At 38.5% G+C, this 18,886-nt stretch overlaps 1 protein-coding gene across 4 annotated transcripts in view; it reads right to left on the bottom strand.

Annotated features, from left to right (window-relative positions):
• PAK2 (p21 (RAC1) activated kinase 2) overlaps positions 1 to 18,874 on the bottom strand; it is a 59,035-nt gene extending 40,161 nt beyond the window's left edge. The window contains exons 1-2 of one of the 4 annotated variants that reach the window (XM_025168679.2): positions 18,625 to 18,827; positions 17,418 to 17,534 (exon numbers count right to left, since the gene is read on the bottom strand). The gene's annotated coding sequence lies outside the window, so the exon portion shown is untranslated. Of the gene's footprint in view, positions 1 to 11,398; positions 11,415 to 17,417; positions 17,535 to 18,624 lie in introns of those variants that run through there. The other 3 variants (XM_007431438.4, XM_007431437.4, XM_088132150.1) reach the window with 3 other exon arrangements.
• Between the last annotated feature and the right edge of the window lie 12 nt (positions 18,875 to 18,886).

The following is an 18,886-nucleotide window of genomic DNA, read 5'->3' as shown; positions in this document are numbered from 1 at the left end:
AACAAGAATCTAAATGAAGTTCTAAATTATGTAACTCAGACTTCAGATTTACAGCATTCATTTTATTTATCTTATTTATTTAAGAGCTTACATTCCACCTATAGTGATCGTAGGTGGCTCACAACAACCAATAAAAACAATATAAAAACAAATCAGGTTTTTTGGTTTTTTTACTACTGATCTGAAATCTACCATCTGCAATTAGTGCAAAAGGAGTACCTGGAATTAAAGAATTCTGCCCAATAATTAGTTTTGAGTTAGTTTTAATTAAGTTCACATTCAATATATACCAAAATTACCTCAAAAAGTCTTCATTTCAACTGTACCGACTGGAGTGGGAATAGATTATTAAGGTACTGCTATTAATCAACTGGAAGCCAGAGATGTTAATTTTTAGAGATTCACCAAAAGATCCATCTATATTCTGCCCATTCCTAGCCTATCATCTTTAAGCGAGAAGAACTTCTGCATTCATTGGTAACAGAGAATAGTCTATCAAGGATGCATCTTGGTAGTCACTGTCTTTAACTTATATATTAATTTGATGGCATTAATTTTTAACAAGCCTAATTTCCATGCTCCCAATCTGGCAGGCTGCAGGATAGCCATGCCATTACATCCCAAACTCCAATTCAGCTCAAAATAGTAGCGAAATCTCTACTACATGGTCAATTATCAAAAATCCATTCAGCAAAAGAGCCAAATGAAAAACCTGGATAAGATCAAGAAGATTCACATCTTTAAATACCTTGGGGTGGTCTTTGATGCTAACAAATCATGGAAATCACATCAAAATTATGCCCCTCTGATGGCATTAGGAGCTTCTGCTGCCGTTAGGCCTTTCTTTTTCACCAGGGGTGGAGAGTTAGTTCCTATTGCTCTTAACACATTTTAGAGCCAAAACGTTAGCTCAGATCTTATACAGAGCACAGGCTGGAATCTATGCTACAAAGAATACCGTGGAAGTGGTGCACACACAATTCTTGAGACGTATTTCTGCCACCCCAAGATGTATAGCCAACATCACTCTCAGACTTAAGGTGGAAATGCCTAACATACAGGTTATAACCTAGAGGCTAAAGAACAGTTACCTGCTAAAAACCCAGTTTTTCCCCATTGACCTATTACCCTTGTAGTGGCAAAGGAACGTTTATCAAGTTAGAGGGATATTATAGAAACCAAGCTAGTATTTTATGATTTTTCAGCTGGGTTCCTTCTTACCCTGGACTATGAAAAAGCCAGACATGCATTACTTTAAAGGACAGATTATATGGAGAACCAATTGGACATTAATAGGATGCCACACAACAGCAGAACTTGGGTTTCAAGCAGACTTTGGATGCCAGCCAAATATTTAATACCTTTCACCTCCCCAAAACTGCAGAAAGACTTCTTACAGGCACAACGTAAGATGTTACTATCAGCACTCCTACTGGACAGATACTACAAAATCCCAACAAGTGATTCAGAGGAGACTGAAACAATTGCCCATACAGGGAGTTAATGATTGTAATTGGGAATGGGAACTCTGATGCTAAGCGAAGTGGCCGTAAAGCAAAAAAATCATCAGTTCCAGTTGTGGTCATTAAGTGAATCACATGTAGTTGCTAAATGTGCTGTCATATGACCATGACTTGCAACTTCCTGCTGGCTTCCCTGTTGACTTTGCTTGTCAGAAGCTGGCAGTGAAGGTTGCAAATGGTGATCATATGACCGCGGGGATGCTGTGATGGCTGCAACTTTGAGGACTGGTCATAAATCTCCTAATTCAGCACCATCATAACTTCAAAACGGTCACTTAACAAGTGGTTGCTAAGCAAGGTCTACCTGAATACAGGATCATAAGGAATTCTCTCATTTTACCTCTTCTGGGACAGTATCCAAGACAAACAGACTCTTATTATATAAAGCTTCTACTTTCTGACTAACGCTAGCCTCACCAATACTATACTTCAACTTTGTGTTGCTGCAGTTAAAACATGCCATCAAATAGAGGTACAATCATATACATCAAATATACATAGTCCCCAGTTTAAGGACAAGTTCCATTTCCAAAATCTGTCCTTAAGTCAAATTTGTATGTAAGTCGGAATAGTATTACTGTATAATACTATATAAGTAATGTTGTGTAATGAACTCGAACCATAGTATAATGAACTCAAACCACTGCATATTTAACTCAAATTTTGCTACAAGAAGCTCCGTTCTTAACTATGGGTCATCTGTAACCCAGGTGCTCTTAACTCAGGGACTACCTGTACTGTACCCATGATCATTATATTTGTATATTATTTTAATCTTAATCATTGTTCATAATAATAAAAACATCCATTTAATGATACTACAGAATCAAGCATAGAATCCTTGTGTTTTGTGAATTCACCTCTTTGCTTTGAAGAAGCTAGCCAATTCTGGGAAACATAATGCTTTATTTTTCTCTCCCCATAAAATTCAACTACTCTGGCTCCAGCGGTCTCCTATTGCTTTTTTTTTCATCCTTACATAGTACAGTTTGGAAGCATGCCATTTTTCAAGAAAAGGCGGCTGCTTAGAAAAGACCAAAGATAATGTTGGTATTTATCTCAGCTAATCAGACCTCTCAGGATGGTCAGAAGCTTCCAGCCATCCTCTTGTTTTACACTGCAAGAGAATGTGCCATTTTCCTTTATGGGATGGAAGTTGAATCATTTATGATCAAGAAGCCTATACACAGCACCAGTCATAGGGAAACTTTTCCATTCTATGCTATCCAGTATACATCACTTCCATTTTCCTGCATTAAGTTTCTTACTGTCTATTCAGAACCACAGAACTGAACATAACTTCCAAATATTAAATCAGGATAGGAAGAGTTCCTACAGGTAGTCCTCATTTAGCAACTGCCTAGATAGCAACTCTTTGCAAATACTACAGTAATAAATGGCAATAAAAAATTCATTTTCCAACCAATGTATAGATGGTCCCCTACTTATGAAAAGATTACATTCCAAGAGGCTGTTTATAAGTCTGTTTTGTTCGTAAGTCCAACCAAGTAAAAAGTAAAAAAACAAGAGGAGGAGGCAGAAGGTAGGGCAGCTCTCCATTGCCAGGTGAGGTAGTAGTGGCTCCTTGGGCGAAGGATGAGCCAGTGGGGCACAGCATGCTCCGTCGCTGGGTAAAGCAGGAGAGGCGGCAGTGTCTCCCTGGACTAAGGGGCAAGCCAGTGGGGCGTGGCCCGCTCCGTTGCCAGGCAAGGCAGGAGACCTCCGCCCCCTCTCCCCGTCCTTGGCCATCGCCCCCTCTCCTGCCTCACCCGGTGGTAGAGCGCGCCACATAAACTAACCCTTTCTGGGAACTCCAACTCCAATGCAAACCTCCAATGGAAACAGAAGGCTGGAGAAGGCAGGAAAGGGTATGAGTAAGTTATTTCATGCCTACAGCCTTCATCTATCTGCCCTAATTTTGGAGAAGCCATTTGCAATTAATCTGGCATCTTACTTTAAACAAAATTATCAAGCACTTCTGTTAAATACTGTTACGATTTTATCAATTTTTCTACAAAGCATAAGTAACCCTGTAATCAAGGATTATAACTGAAGTTTAAAAAAGAGACATATCATAGATTAGATCAGGCAACATTCATTCCTGGTCAATCAGGTGAACAAAATGTACACTGGCAAGGAAACCAAGATAATCAATCCCCAGTTAACAGATAAGAATTTGTAGAAGTCAAATGAGAATTATCAAATAAGGCAGAGGTATCTATTTTCGCCCTCAGGTATATATATATTTTTAATCCTCTTTCAATCATGACCAATTCTACGGAGACTGCCTGGCCAAGTCCCTGCAGTTTTCCTGGCAAGTTTTTTTCAGAAGTGGTTTGCCACTGCCTCCTTCCTAAGGCAGAACCCAGCTGGCTGTCGCAGGAAATTGAGTCCGTTGCATTGCATCCAGCAACCGATTCCCTTTTTCCCATGCAAGGCACCACCAGCGTTTTTCCTTCCACTGGGGTGAGAGTACCTATTTATCTACTCGCTTATGCTTTCGACCTGCTAGGTGGGCAGGAGCTGAGGGCACAAGACGGGAGCTCATCCCGCCGCACGGAGCTTGGGCTCGAACTGCTGAAGTGTCGACCATTTCTTGCCAGCAACTTCCAGCATCATTAAGCCACTGCGCCACCACATCCCCCTCCACTTGAGATATGGAAATGCACAAATATATAGAGTCCAATGAGAATTTGTTCTATGTTTCTGAAAAACAAAAACAGCAGCAAGGTGAAATATCCCTGATGTGCTGCACCACAATTCATTTTTTGCCAGAAAACAGACAGTATACTTAATATCCTGCAGAACTCTTGTCATTTCATTTGCAATAAATACCTACATGTTTCCCACTTAAAACTGGCTTTCCATTTCTCATTCTAACAAAGAACTAAATAACTTTGGACTACTAAAATAATTTCAGTTCAAATGAATTCTTCAAGAATTATGCTCTAAGAAAAATAAACCCAAGTCAAGATTTCTGGAATTTATAACAATTGTTGAAAGCATTTAAGTTCTATTTAAAGAACTGATCAGAAATGTCATGCTGACAGGTTCAATAACATTTTAAGGGATCCATATTAATTCTGGTACAACTAAAATATTTATCTTATATGGAATATTTTGTGACATATAACAAATATTTTCTATTTGCAGAAAGATAAACTTAGCATTATGTTGCCTTATCTATTGACAGTATGAATATTCACATTTCAAACTGATGCTGTATTTTAAAAAATAATACAAATATTAAATTTTTCATTCAATATTGGGAAGTAAAAAGATCTGACTGCAAAGAAGGAGCTACAACAAACTATCTAGAAATATTTAAACTGAAGTAAAAAAGCACTAATATCCTTATGAATACCACATTCTTATACAGCTCATGTACATAGAAACAGTTGTTGAAGAATTAAAAGGAGCAAGATAAAATGTCCATTTCAGTGATGACACTGGCCTCTGCTATGACATACTACCAGACAAATTTTTACTTTAATGAAAATACTGTTTTAACAAAATCCTTTTTACTAAGGTGGTATAAAAGGAATGCTCTGACATACTTTAGAGGCATATTAAAACAGGAATTCAATTACTATAAGTCATCCCCAAAATAGGTAAGAGTTAAATTTCACATAAAAATGGTAGCAATGATAAATCATATTGACCCTATTTATACATCCCAACTACATTATTCTAACAGTGGAATATTTGATTAGGTATTATTTGATATCCAACATACCTCTTAAATAAGCAACACAAATTCTGTCAAACTATATTCAGCTAAAAAAATTCAGAATATACAGTGGGGCAAAAAAGTATTTAGTCAGCCACCAATTGTGCAAGTTCTCCCACTTAAAAAGATGAGAGAGGCCTGTAATTTTCATCATAGGTATACCTCAACTATGAGAGACAAAATGAGAAAAGAAATCCAGAAAATCACATTGTCTGATTTTTAAAGAATTTATTTGCAAATCATGGTGGAAAATAAGTATTTGGTCACCTACAAACAAGCAAGATGTCTGGCTCTCACAGACCTGTAACTACTTCTTTAAGAGGCTCCTCTGTCCTCCACTCGTTACCTGTAGTAATGGCACCTGTTTGACCTTGTTATCAGTATGAAAGACACCTGTCCACAACCTCAAACAGTCACACTCCAAACTCCACTATGGGCAAGACCAAAGAGCTGTTGAAGGACACCAGAAACAAAATTGTAGACCTGCACCAGGCTGGGAAAACTGAATCTGCAATAGGCAAGCAGCTTGGTGTGAAGAAATCAACTGTGGGAGCAATAATTAGAAAATGGAAGACATACAAGACCACTGATAATCTCCCTCGATCTGGGGCTCCACGCAAGATCTCACCCCGTGGGGTCAAAATGATCACAAGAACGGTGAGCAAAAATCCCAGAACCACACAGGGGGACCTAGTGAATGACCTGCAGAGAGCTGGGACCAAAGTAACAAAGGCTACCATCAGTAACACACTACGCCGCCAGGGACTCAAATCCTGCAGTGCCAGACGTGTCCCCCTGCTTAAGCCAGTACATGTCCGGGCCCGTCTGAAGTGTGCTAGAGAGCATTTGGATGATCCAGAAGAGGATTGGGAGAATGTCATATGGTCAGATGAAACCAAAGTAGAACGTTTTGGTCTAAACTCAACTCGTTGTGTTTGGAGGAGAGAGAATGCTGAGTTGCATCCAAAGAACACCATACCTACTGTGAAGCATGAGGGTGGAAACATCATGCTTTGGGGCTGTTTTTCTGCAAAGGGACCAGGACAACTGATCCGTGTAAAGGAAAGAATGAATGGGGCCATGTATCGTGAGATTTTGAGTGAACACCTCCTTCCATCAGCAAGGGCATTGAAGATGAAACGTGGCTGGGTCTTTCAGCATGACAATGATCCCAAACACACCGCCCGGGCAACAAAGGAGTGGCTTCGTAAGAAGCATTTCAAGGTCCTGGAGTGGCCTAGCCAGTCTCCAGATCTCAACCCCATGGAAAACCTTTGGAGGGAGTTGAAAGTCCGTGTTGCCCAGCGACAGCCCCAAAACATCACTGCTCTAGAGGAGATCTGCATGGAGGAATGGGCCAATATACCAGGAACAGTGTGTGAAAACCTTGTGAAGACTTACAGAACACATTTGACCTCTGTCATTGCCAACAAAGGATATATAACAAAGTATTGAGATGAACTTTTGATATTGACCAAATACTTATTTTCCACCATGATTTGCAAATTAATTCTTTAAAAATCAGACAATGTGATTTTCTGGATTTTTTTCTCATTTTGTCTCTCATAGTTGAGGTATACCTATGATGAAAATTACAGGCCTCTCTCATCTCTTTAAGTGGGAGAACTTGCACAATTGGTGGCTGACTAAATACTTTTTTGCCCCACTGTAATTTCTACGATTGTATAGCTCTATCAAAGGTACATTTTTTTAAATTCTACAAATCTGAAAGAAAGGATCACCTAGATAAAAAAATCTTTGGAGCATAATTCTGATTTCAGCAATTTCAGCAATGGGACTTGCACAAGATTCATCCCAAGTCAACATGTAATAATTAAAGAGGTATTCAATAATCCCTGAAAGCATTTCCTCTCTGCTCCTTAAAACTGGAATATCTACACAGTGTCACCCTTCTCATTTTTCTGAGCTCTTAACCATTCCCAACTGCCTCATATATATACTCACACTTGCAGGAGCTCTATTTGGTTCTATTATGTTGAGAAGAGACTTTTCTAAGAAATTAAAGCTACAAACTGATGGCAAAAGAAGTGAAGGTTTTTATTCATCATATATAATACCTGTATAACAAACTTCAGGTATTCTTTGGAGATACAAAACAGTTTTAAGCACAAAGAAACTTCAGAAAATGAAAATGTATCACTATCAATCAACACTAAAAGGGCAACATTTTTAAAGGAGAAATCCATCTTCCTTTTACTCAGCTATTAAACTCCAATACTGGTGATTTCAAAGCCAAACTTGCAATGTTCCTTCAGATTCTCAAAGATTCTAAGCCTCCTTTTGCATAGCTCATCTCTTTACATCCAAACTAGGGAGAAATTGAGACAAATCATTTGGTTGATCTAAAAAATGTCCACAATTGACTGCTAGTCTGATTTGTTGCTGTGCTTAAATCTTGCCAGTGGATTGCTTTGCCTACAAGGTCTGTCAGTAGTGTGACAGATTTTTTTTAAGAAGTATATCTCAGACATTGCCTTTTTATGACTACATTATTTGATATCTGTTTCCTGAAATACTAGTTATAAATTATAAAGGGTACAGATTGTCCTAGCTTAATCTCCATTTGTTCAGTGACTGTTCGAAATTATAACGGTGCTGAACAAAGGGACTTATGACCAGTCCTCAAAGTTCTGGCTGTTGCAGTGAGCCCACAGTCACGTGAACAAAATTCAGGCCCACTCAGGCCCACCTGTAATTACGACCACCTTTTGGCCACCAGCTGCCACCCACCATCCAGCCCTGTCCGCTGCCAGATCCACTGCACCATGCGCCAGTAGTGTACTGGCCGGGGCCTTCTTCGTATGCTTTCTTTCGTGCTGATGCCGCCAGAGCTTCTCTCATGCCCTGGCCAGGGCCTCCATTTGTGCATCAGCCAGAGTTTTCTTTCACAAAAGAAGGACCCAGCTACAAGGGTCCTTTTTTCTCATCAGCAGTGGCAGGAAGAAGACGGTGAAGGTCAGCTGGGGGCGGCAAGGCTGGCAGAGGTGGCAGAGTGCAAGGCGGCCAAAAGAGTCGAGATGGGGAGGAGACAGGTGGGTGGGGGTAGTCAAAGAGGAGGTAGTCTTACCAAGGCTCGGGGCTAGGAGAGACCAAGCCAGGAATGGTTTGGATCAGGGTGGGTGCTCAGCTAAGGACCTGTGGGATTCGGTTATCAATGCCAACTGGGACTATAAGGATTGCCATCACTAAGCAACGCAGTCACGTGACATCGCGCTTTACAACCCACTGCTTAGCGACAGAAATTCCGGTCCCAATTGCCATTGTAACTTGAGGATTACCTGCAGTAAATAATAAACATACAAATTTCAACAAACCACAAGCAGGCAATCAGTGATATAAAGCCTGGAGAAAAACGAAAAAAGCTTTCCCAAATTTTTGAGGGCATTCTGATAATTCATTCTTTTTTTTATTTATCACATTTATAAAACTGCCCATCTCACAAAAAATGACCCTTTACTGACAACACCAACTGTCTGCAATTCTTATAGTAAAAAAGACAACGAAAGGTATTTCAAATGAATCAAACTATTTTTTTTTTTTGCACACACAAAAGCATTTTCAGACTTAGCTCACCAAATTAAGGGCAAAGAAGGAATCAGATCAATTTATGAGATCAGGTCAGCTACAGTTCAAAAGTCTTAAACCCCAAAGACTATCAGTGAAGCTTCCTGCAGGTAATCAGAGGGGCCAAAATTAATATGTACAGATATTAGATCATTCTTGTTGTAATAACTAATTATTATCTCCATGATTCAGACAGGAAACAGCTGATTCTATCCAGTAGTACTGGACTTCAATTTCTAATCTTCTAGCCAGTACTGCTGGAGGGCATCAGATTATGACATTCGGTGGGTAGGACAGGGTAGAGTTTCTAATTATGTATTGTCTGCCCCACTGGCTTGCAATCTCCCTTATGAAAGAATGTAAAAATGGTTTCAAATATGATGTTGGCAACACTCAAGTTACTTGTTCTGGGAGAATTCATTGCCAGCATGGGCAATGACAGGAGCAATTTAGAAGCTTATGATTGTCAAGGCAAGCACTGACCTGTCTAATTTCTGGCCCCACACAATCAACTGGATTAACCCTTTTCTTCCTGCCCACTTACTGGACAAGATGAGACTAATCTGAAAGTGGAGATACTAAGTTTATGTGAAGTTAAATTTAATTATTTGGTTGGTATTATAGACAAATCAGTATCTTCTTAAATCTACACTCAGCAATATCCCAGGGTTTTTCAGGGGTAGGCAATCTTTCTCAGATTGAAGACTATATTCAGCCTTGTAAACTAGGCCAAGGCCATAACCCTATAAGTATAACCCCCCTGTTATTAAGTTATGCCATCATCAATGATTAACATTAACATTTACTACAAAAATATTAAAATAAGCACATTTGTTTCTCTGAGTCAGCTGTAACTGTGTCTCCTTGTACCAGTTACAACTCTGTTTCTAAGGATAACAAAGCCTTCCACCTCCAGTGCGTTTCCATCAAGAAAATTCCAACTAAAGTTGCCAGTCAAGAGATAGAGAATCCAGGAATCTAGGTAATGTTTCTGTTTCCAGAGTCCACTAGAAATTTTAAATTTTGCAAAAAAAGAGTAGTAACCATTTATTGCTGTAGTTTCAGATTTGCAATGCTTAGTAAACACAGAGTAGGGGAAGAAGTACACTAATCAGTTTGGGATAAGGGGAGATTGCTTGCTTCCAAGGAGAAGAATTCAAGATGTGGGTGCCCTCCCACCCCACTTGCTCTGCCCCATTTATTTGAATCATGATTCGTAGAAGTTCTTCTGCCCTCCACACCTCAGTTTTTCTTCTGGTGGTTTCTCTGTGCCAGGTTAGAAAGTTCCAAGGAACATACTAACATAGGCTTAGGATGCTAGTCGTATTTATCTGTAATTGTATTTTCATAAAGTGTATTTTACAGATTAAAATACATAATATTAAAATATATTTTAAATAAAAAATATGATCAAAAATCAAATCACTTTTATTTCTCTTAAACAAAAGCTGACCCAAGTGAATCGGTCCTTTCAAAGCCCAATAACCAATATGATTTCCTATTATAAATAACACATTCAGCTACCATTGGGCCTATCAGTATTAGTGTAAAAAATAGTTTATCTTCAAAGAGATTAACAGCTTTCCACAACATATGCAACTTATACAAATTTATGAAAACATTAAAGGCAAAGATATTCCAATCAAACCTAGTCTGAATTAAGGAACATTAAATGTGAGCCAAATATAGTTACACAAAATGTGCTAGTTGTAATCCAGTCTAAGTATGATCAAGCTGTGTAAAACAAATCTAAAATAAAATATGAAGTATTTTCTATTACCGTATATGTTGGCCTTCAGGAAAACCATGATGACATGGCTCTTCCTTCAAGCATTAAGGCTAAGATAACAGTGCAGCCTGAGATACATGTTTGGTGTTGAGTTCTTTATGAAGTATCTTAGTTATAGCATTCTGATTATTTTAACTGTATCCTGCATTGTCCTATAATGGTTTTTATTAAAGTAAATTTTAAAATGTACTGTTCGATTTATGCCCAGTTACTTAAGATAGACAACCAAATACTTTCTAAATAAAAAAATAAATAAATGTGTGCTGGGAGGGATGAGACACAAATGAGACTTAAATAGCCAATACACTACAAAGGATTATCTGCTCCTGATTCAGTGGAGGAAACTGTAAAGATGTACAATCTAGCTTGTCCAAGCCTTATACAAGATAGTAATGAAAAGAACAAAATAAAAGCCACAATTTCCTAAATCTAGCTTTTTCACCATAACTAACACAGGGATTATGGTGCTTAATTATTACTGGAATTACTTAAGACACATACAAACTCTGTACCCTTCTGTAATTCAAAATGTTCCTGACCTAGGTACCTGCGAGATTTATATCTTGTGCAAGCATGAGGAGTTAACTTTAATACCAATTTTTATGATGCACTCCATCTATTAATGTGATCAACTTTTAATTTTAAAAATTATATTTAGAGCCAGTGTTGTGTAGTGGTTATGGTGTTTGACTAGAACCAGAAAGATGTAGGTTCAAGTTTGCATCCAGCCATGGAAGTTCACTGGATAACTCTGGGCCAGCCATAACTTACCTCACAGGCTTTTGTGGGGAAAACTGGTGAAGGGGATGCTATGTACACAGCCTTGAGCTCCTGGTGAAAAAACAGGACACAAATGCAAGGAATAAATACTTCTTTCAAAACCCTGTAAGATGCGCAGTACTTCAGAGCCATAGCCAAAGATGCTTTGGGGGGCATGGGTACACATACCACTCCTGTGAGTACCTCCTTAAAGTGATTGATTATCTTAGTTTTCCTACTGAAGATTGTTCTTATTGAATGCCTTGGGACTGGATCTTTTATTTTGATAAAATTACTACAGACCTAGAGTTAAATCTAAAACTAGAGATTTTCTTGCTTATGTTTGAAAAGGCAATATTTTTAGAAGATCAAAGATAAATATGAGCTAGTTACAATGGCTCCAGACAGTAGATAATTAGTACTTAACCTAGGTACACTATCATAAAGCTGATGGCTTGTTATACAAGCGCTTCAAACAAAGGGAAACACTGCCTCCACATAGCAAAAAGCAACCTAGCAGAGCAATGGAAAAGGGTAGTAATTCCACGCCCTCACACATACATTGTTGCTGCCAAAAACTCAAGAACATTCTCCAGGAAGAGTGCCAAGGTAAAGCTCTCAAACATGAGTGAGACAAGGAACTACTTATACTATAAAATATCAGACATTTAAAGCAAGCTGTTTTTGCTCCTTTTACCTCCAAAAAAACCACTTAGCAAGATACTACCACTAGAAGACAAGAGGTTCATTTTCCAAAAGTTTCTAATATTATTAACAAAATCTATATTATCTTAACTATTTTGATGAAGGAAAATAATGTAAATAATCCAGTTGAAATTAAACCCTAATCTTTGATATTTCCATTAATCAAACGTTGCCCATTGTGCCCCATAGGTAATCAAAGGTAACAGAACTATGCCAAATTCCAGCTGGTGAAGCAGTATATCAACTTTTTCTTTCTGACATTTGGAATTCCAACAAATGCTCCTCTACTGACTCAGAGACAACAAAGGGTATTGCAAGCAAATTGCCAAATCTGCTCTGGGCCATTCCCCTCTAGCTCCAAGCCAGAAGTGAGAGGCAAAAATTTATTTTAGATGAAACAATTACCTCCAATATCTTTATTTAGAGTTCTGAGGCTAGCTGTTTGGAAAATCCAAACACTGAAAAAAATTATGGCTTGGCTTCTAATGGAACTAGTTGCTAGTAATTACTCCCTGGACTTTCTATGATCATCCAGGTACAATTTAGAACTTAAAAAGAGACCTACTGCAATGATGGAGAACTCACGGCTCTCCACACACTGTTGAACTACAAATCCTTGATTGAGGCTTCTGGGATACAGTTCAGCGATATCTGAAAGACTACTGTTTTTGTCCTGTAATCTATTGTTCCAAACAGCTCGCTCATACAGTCAATTCTCATTATTCGCGGTACTTATGTACCATAAAGTTGCCACAAACACTGAATTAGAAAATACTGAACCACTACTCCTAGGGGAAAAATAGGGTTAGGTTCCCACAAGCCTCTGGTCACATCATTTTCATCAACTTATCAATACATAACTTTGTTTTATGCGTGTTTGTTTAAAGACATCTTATTTAATATATATTTCAGCATAAAAATGGAAAAATGTGGCACTAAATAGACCTCAAAAAGGACACTTGTTTACGTTATAAGAGTTGAAACAAGAAGGCAGAGTGTCACCTTGTTCAACCTCAGCTAGGAATGTACATTTTTCCCATTTCTGCACATGTCTGCAAATAACCACAAAAGCTCCATGAGTATTGATTTTGGGGTTACAAATAAATTTTAGCGAGTAGGCAAACTTGCAAATATGGAATCCACGAACAATGAGGATTGACCTAGCCTAACTAATATGCCACAATATCCCAAGCTACCTGTCTAGGGCCCTTGAGACAGAGCAGGATTAAAATACATAATTTGTATGTTTAAACAGCCTTCATCCTTGTGCATAAGATACCATATTTACTATTACAGTAGCCGTAATATATATTGTTACTCAACAGAACAAGAGGATAGAAGCTTCATGCTAATATTCAGAAGAGTCTTATATTATAAAAGCAGATAAATCATAGTTTATAGTAAAATAAAAAGAACTGTGGGATGCTGGGGAAATATGTTCCTTTAAAAAGGTTTATTACTAATTCTACCACCTCCCTAACAAAATGCTATTTACATAAAAATGTAAACCAATGTTAAGTACCTTACATCTTAATCAGTTCAAGACTATAGAGTACTAGTAGTTGAAAGCAAATAAATTATCCACACAGTGCTTAATATTAGCTATTTCAGGAGGAAGTACAGCTGTGAAATAATTTTCCTGGTTTTTCTCACTGTTGGGGTTTCCTCTAAAAAGACCTTGAAGTACTTATGACTACTGATTAAAACAATTTAAATTATGTTCTATTTAATTTCAAATAAAAGGAGTAAATAAGAGTACGTGTGCATGACAATATGGAGAAGCCCAATTTGCAACACAATTATACATAATGTAGCTTGTATACTGCTCATTCCAAAGTAGTTTTATTTTAATGGCAAATAAAAATTGTTCCATTTATTTTATTTATTTATATTTCAAATTTGTCACCACCCATCTCACTGCAGAGTGACTCTGGGCAGTTTACAGTAAAAACAGAATAGACATAATTAAAATAGGTAAATATTAATTAATTAAAATATGCTACAGTAACAAACTTCCTATATAATACTTCCAGGAGGCTGATGTTAATTAGGTGTTAATAAACTCAGGGAGCATCTTCAAGGTGCCAGCCATCCCCAGGATCAGTTGTATCTTTCCTTGCCCCACGCAAATTGGCAGAGCCAAGTCTTTAATTCCCTCTGGAAAATTGGGAGGGTAGGAGCCCGCCTCACCTCTGGGGGGAGAGTATTCCATAGGGCAGGGGCAATGGCAGAGAAGGCTCTCCTCCTAGGACCACCAGTCAATATTCTCTCACCAACGGGATCTGCAACATGCCTTCTCTGCCAGACCAAGTAGGACAGGTCAATGTAAAGGAGGTAAGACGGTCCCCCAGGTAACCTTTTGTTTAAGTCTTCTTTATCTTCCACTGTTATTTGGCTACTGGACTTGTGTCTATAGGCATTTTTGAATTTAGCCAGTATAAGCTATCAGACTGATTTTGACCTACGTGTTAAAATACTGGACTCTAAAGAAATGGGATGGCAACTGGTAAGTTAAGTAATATCAGCTGGCCCCCATTAATTTCATTGTGATAGAATATTATAAAATATTCCAAAATGTCAGCATATAATTTTTTTTCCGGTTTAATACAGTTCAGTTACTTAATAATAGGAGGGAAGGCCCCTTCACAAACAGTATAGCTGTTCTCACTACCTGATGTAACTGCAGAGACCACCAATAAAAGACAAGCTGTCAACAGATGCATAATTTACAAGTGCAAGGTTGTTGGACCAGGACCAAAGGTTAATTCATTATTCAAGTACAGGTAGTCCTCACTTAATAACAGGGACCAGAAATGTGGTCGTTAAGTGAGTCACCATGTGACCGGACCTGATTTTATGACTATTTTTGCTATGGCCATTAAGCAAATCACTGCAGTCATTAAGCAAATCACATGGTCATTAAGCAAATCATACAGGAAGTTTGTTTTTAGCATATTTTAATTAATTTTTATTTTAATTCATGTTTATTCTGTTTTTACTGTAAACAGCCCAGAGTCACTCTGCAGTAAGATGGAAAGTGACAAATTTGAAATATAATATATAAAATATAAATCACACGGTCGTTAAACGAATCCAGCTTCCCCAGTGGACTTCTTTGCCGGAATTCACTTAATCCACATGGTTCACTTAACAACCGCTGAGATTCGCTTTACGGTTGTCATATAAAACGTTGCAAATCACGATCATGTGACCATGGGAGGTAGTGCGATAGTTTGCAACAGTCATAAGTGTGAGTACCAGTCACTTTTTCTGAGGCTGTTATAACTTTGAACCATCATTAAATGAACAGTTGCTAAGCAAGGACTACCTGTAGGAGAGTCATTAAGCAAATGGGCCATCAAACCCACGCAGCCTAATCTACCATACAGAATTTTTGGGCAGATCAAATGGAGAAAAGAAGGGAATATGAATACTAACCGAATAGCTTAGGAAAATGGATACAACACAACTTGTAATACAATAATCATTTATATCAGTTCACAGTTTTTGGTAACCATTTAATGTATCAAAACAAATTATCTTCAAAAAACTTTAGTATCATGATTAGTTTCATTCTTTCTTTTGCAACAAATATTTGGGGCAATTTGAAGGCGATGTTTTCCTCTACAAAATACTTACTCAATAAAGCAAAATACTCAGCAGAACCATTCACCTCTTTTAGACCTGACTAGAAAACCCTCCCAAGAGAATGCAAATGTTATGTTGCCCACTATTGCTGGCATATGGCAATAAATAACACTCTAAAGAGAGATGATGCAAGGAGGTAAGTTATTAGCAAAGATACAGCTATTCTCAATGTTTGAACAACATATCAATGTTTGAAAACCAAACTATATTTTTTCCTGAGATCCACAAGCTATAAAATGCATATATAGTATTGTAGGTATAACATTAAGATATAAATACAGAAGCAGTACAAAAATGAACAAAGCCACAATAAGTAATCCTATAAAAGTTATTTAGAATTTCACACCAATGCTTGCTTATCTTTTTAGCTGTACATAAAATTTAAAATTGAATAAAATAAAAATGAATACCCTGTTTAGAGCCAAGTAATATATTACAATGGAACAAGATGCAGTCAATTATACATTGGAATTTTATACAAAATAAAAGTGTTCACAAATTTATTTGTGGTCAGGATTCTTTTATTAACTAAATTCTTACTATACTGGCTAACCATGCAAATATACAACTGTGGTTTTCAGTTATACCTCTACAAATATTCAGGTACAAGAAAACAAAAGTAATGCAGTCAGAAATGAAACTCATTTGTTTTTTCTAATCCGCATACATTTACATTCACATAGATGTTCATGCTGACTAGATGCACAGAATCTAAAGGATCTTTTTGTCCTTACAGATTTACTCAGAGACATCATGTAACAATGATGGCATCATGTAACAGACGTAGCTATGAAAAGTATAAGCAGTTTCATAGCAAACAAAGTTGAACCATTTTTAAAATAGTAGCCATGCAAACTGCCTTTCAGTTCTGCTTCAGCACTCTAGGATTCTGCCATTTAGTCCTTTCTTACATCCATCCTCTCTAATATGCATTCATACATACACACTGGTCCAGTTCATACATCATGCTAAACCACAGCTTGTCTAATTATGGCTTACTGAATAATCCATAATGGCTGGCTTCAAATTACATGCTTAGTCAAAACCAAATAAACCACATTATGGTTTAATATACTGCATAAATCCAATGAATACAAGACATTAAAAAGACAATTACTTAACTACTATACTTCTTATACTTATTCATGCAGTAGAATGCATGTTATGTGAGCCTAGCCAATTATGATTTAAACAATAGTGGTCCTGCGTAATGTATAAGGAGTTACTTGGACAAAACAGCTTACAGATCTACATTCAAATCAGGTAACATTCAGGAATCACAGAATGTAACAACTAGAAGAGACATGGGAGACCACCTAGTCCAACCCAATGTAGCAATCCACTTCTACAGCATTTGCTGCAGGAACTTTCAGGTCAGAAAGCTGCAGTAGTAAAACAGGTTATTGTTATCATGCAGGCTAGGAGAGACTGAGTTCTGGTCTATCATCTCACAGTCTAAATGTTCTACTGATATGCAAGAAAATTCTCTACATTAGTAAGCTATCTTACAAAGGGCAGAAGACTTCTATCATGTTTTGTATTTTTAACTTTAGTTGTATACAACTATAAACACATTTTCTGTAAACTGTTCATACTTTAATTTTTAAGAGAACTGCTCCAAAATTTAAACAAATACCCAAGTTAAATCACAGTTAAATTAAAATATTATCAACTATACCTGAAATAAATATTTTGTGATGTCAGGATGGAACTGCACATACAAATATTCACTCCTCTCTTGAAACAAGTAATGACATCTTCTCAAATTTATTTCAACATCTTGATCTCCTGTCAGCTAACCAAAAAGGAGAAAGGATATAGTTTTCTCATTCCAACACACCCTCTAGGGTGACCAGGATCTAAAAACACCATTCCCAATTTAATCACCTGAAAAAAAGTTACAACTATGACACTCACATTTTAAATATGTTCAGAAATATTCTATGACTCAAAAATCAGCTGTGGAAACAAAAAGATTGAGCAGCCACTGCCTTCCAATTCTTAGGAACTTAGAGCCACTCAACTGGATCAAATTAAAGGCCTGCCTAATTCTATGTTATGTTTTAAAGAAGATCCTCTATGGGAAAATCATGAGAGGAACAAGAATGCAACAGCCCTTTCTTGCAATTGTTCCCTAGGAACTGATATTGAAAGGAATATTCTTCCTGATACCCCAACTACAACTCTTTCTCAAAAATTTGACTGGCTCCAAATTCTGTCAACAACAAAGAGCAGAGCAAGAAGAAACAGGAACTTGCCACCAGTTTATTCACTTACCTGCTGCAATCGCCCTCTACATAGAGGCAGGCCTATCCCCCCAGTCTAAAAGGGCAGGTAAGCGACACGAAGCGGCGGTAGCTGCTCTTTACAGTCCAACTATCGCTCATTTGCCCGCGAGCTGCAACTACTCTGCGCCACCTGCTTCCGGGGACGAGGAAGAAAGAACTTATCCGGCCCAGCCGGCCTCGCTAAGGACCATCTTGGCCTCAAGCCCTTTCGAGAGGCGTTATCTCTCTCGTGAGGCAACAGAGATTTTCTGCTTGCTTCCAGTGATTAAAGAATGAGAAGAGAAACTCAGATTTATGAACCACTCCTTATAAGTAGGAACTATTCGCCTACAGAGTCCATTGTAAAATGCGCAAGAAGCAGGAAGACTACGCCAACCTGCGCCTTTCAGCTTTGATAAGGGGGAGAGTCGCAAGGCGAGCGCGCTAGTCTACCAGCTGCGGAGCTCCTGCAGACCCCCGCTTTCTCACCCACCTGCCCGCGCTCAAGGGAAGAGCAACGACACTCTCCTCCCCATTCAGCGGGCCCACAACCCCACTTCCTCCCGGGCGCGTATGGAGAGACTCTATGAAGCCCAACCTCCGGGCCTGAGTACTTACTGCTTAGAAATTTTTTTCTCTACCCGAAGAGGAAGCTGCAATCCTCCTGCCCTTCCTACGCGCCAGCCAGGTCTCCGCTCCTCTGGGAAGCACCCGCAGCCTCCACGCCGCCCACACTCACCGGACGGGGGCCAAGCTTCTCGCTACCGGCCTGACCGCTTGGGGCAGGGCGCGGCCTCCTATAATGGCGGGGAGGGCCCACCGGGCGGCCAGGGGAATAAGCGGAATCGCTGCGCGTGGCCACAGCCCGGGAAAGGAAGAG

This window comes from Python bivittatus, unplaced genomic scaffold (genome assembly GCF_059951505.1).
Source record: "Python bivittatus isolate LINGU-HERP-01145 unplaced genomic scaffold, Pbiv_v1 ctg000980_np1212, whole genome shotgun sequence".
NCBI classification, from domain to species: Eukaryota; Metazoa; Chordata; class Lepidosauria; order Squamata; family Pythonidae; genus Python; species Python bivittatus.
This window is presented reverse-complemented; position numbering and strand designations above follow the sequence as displayed.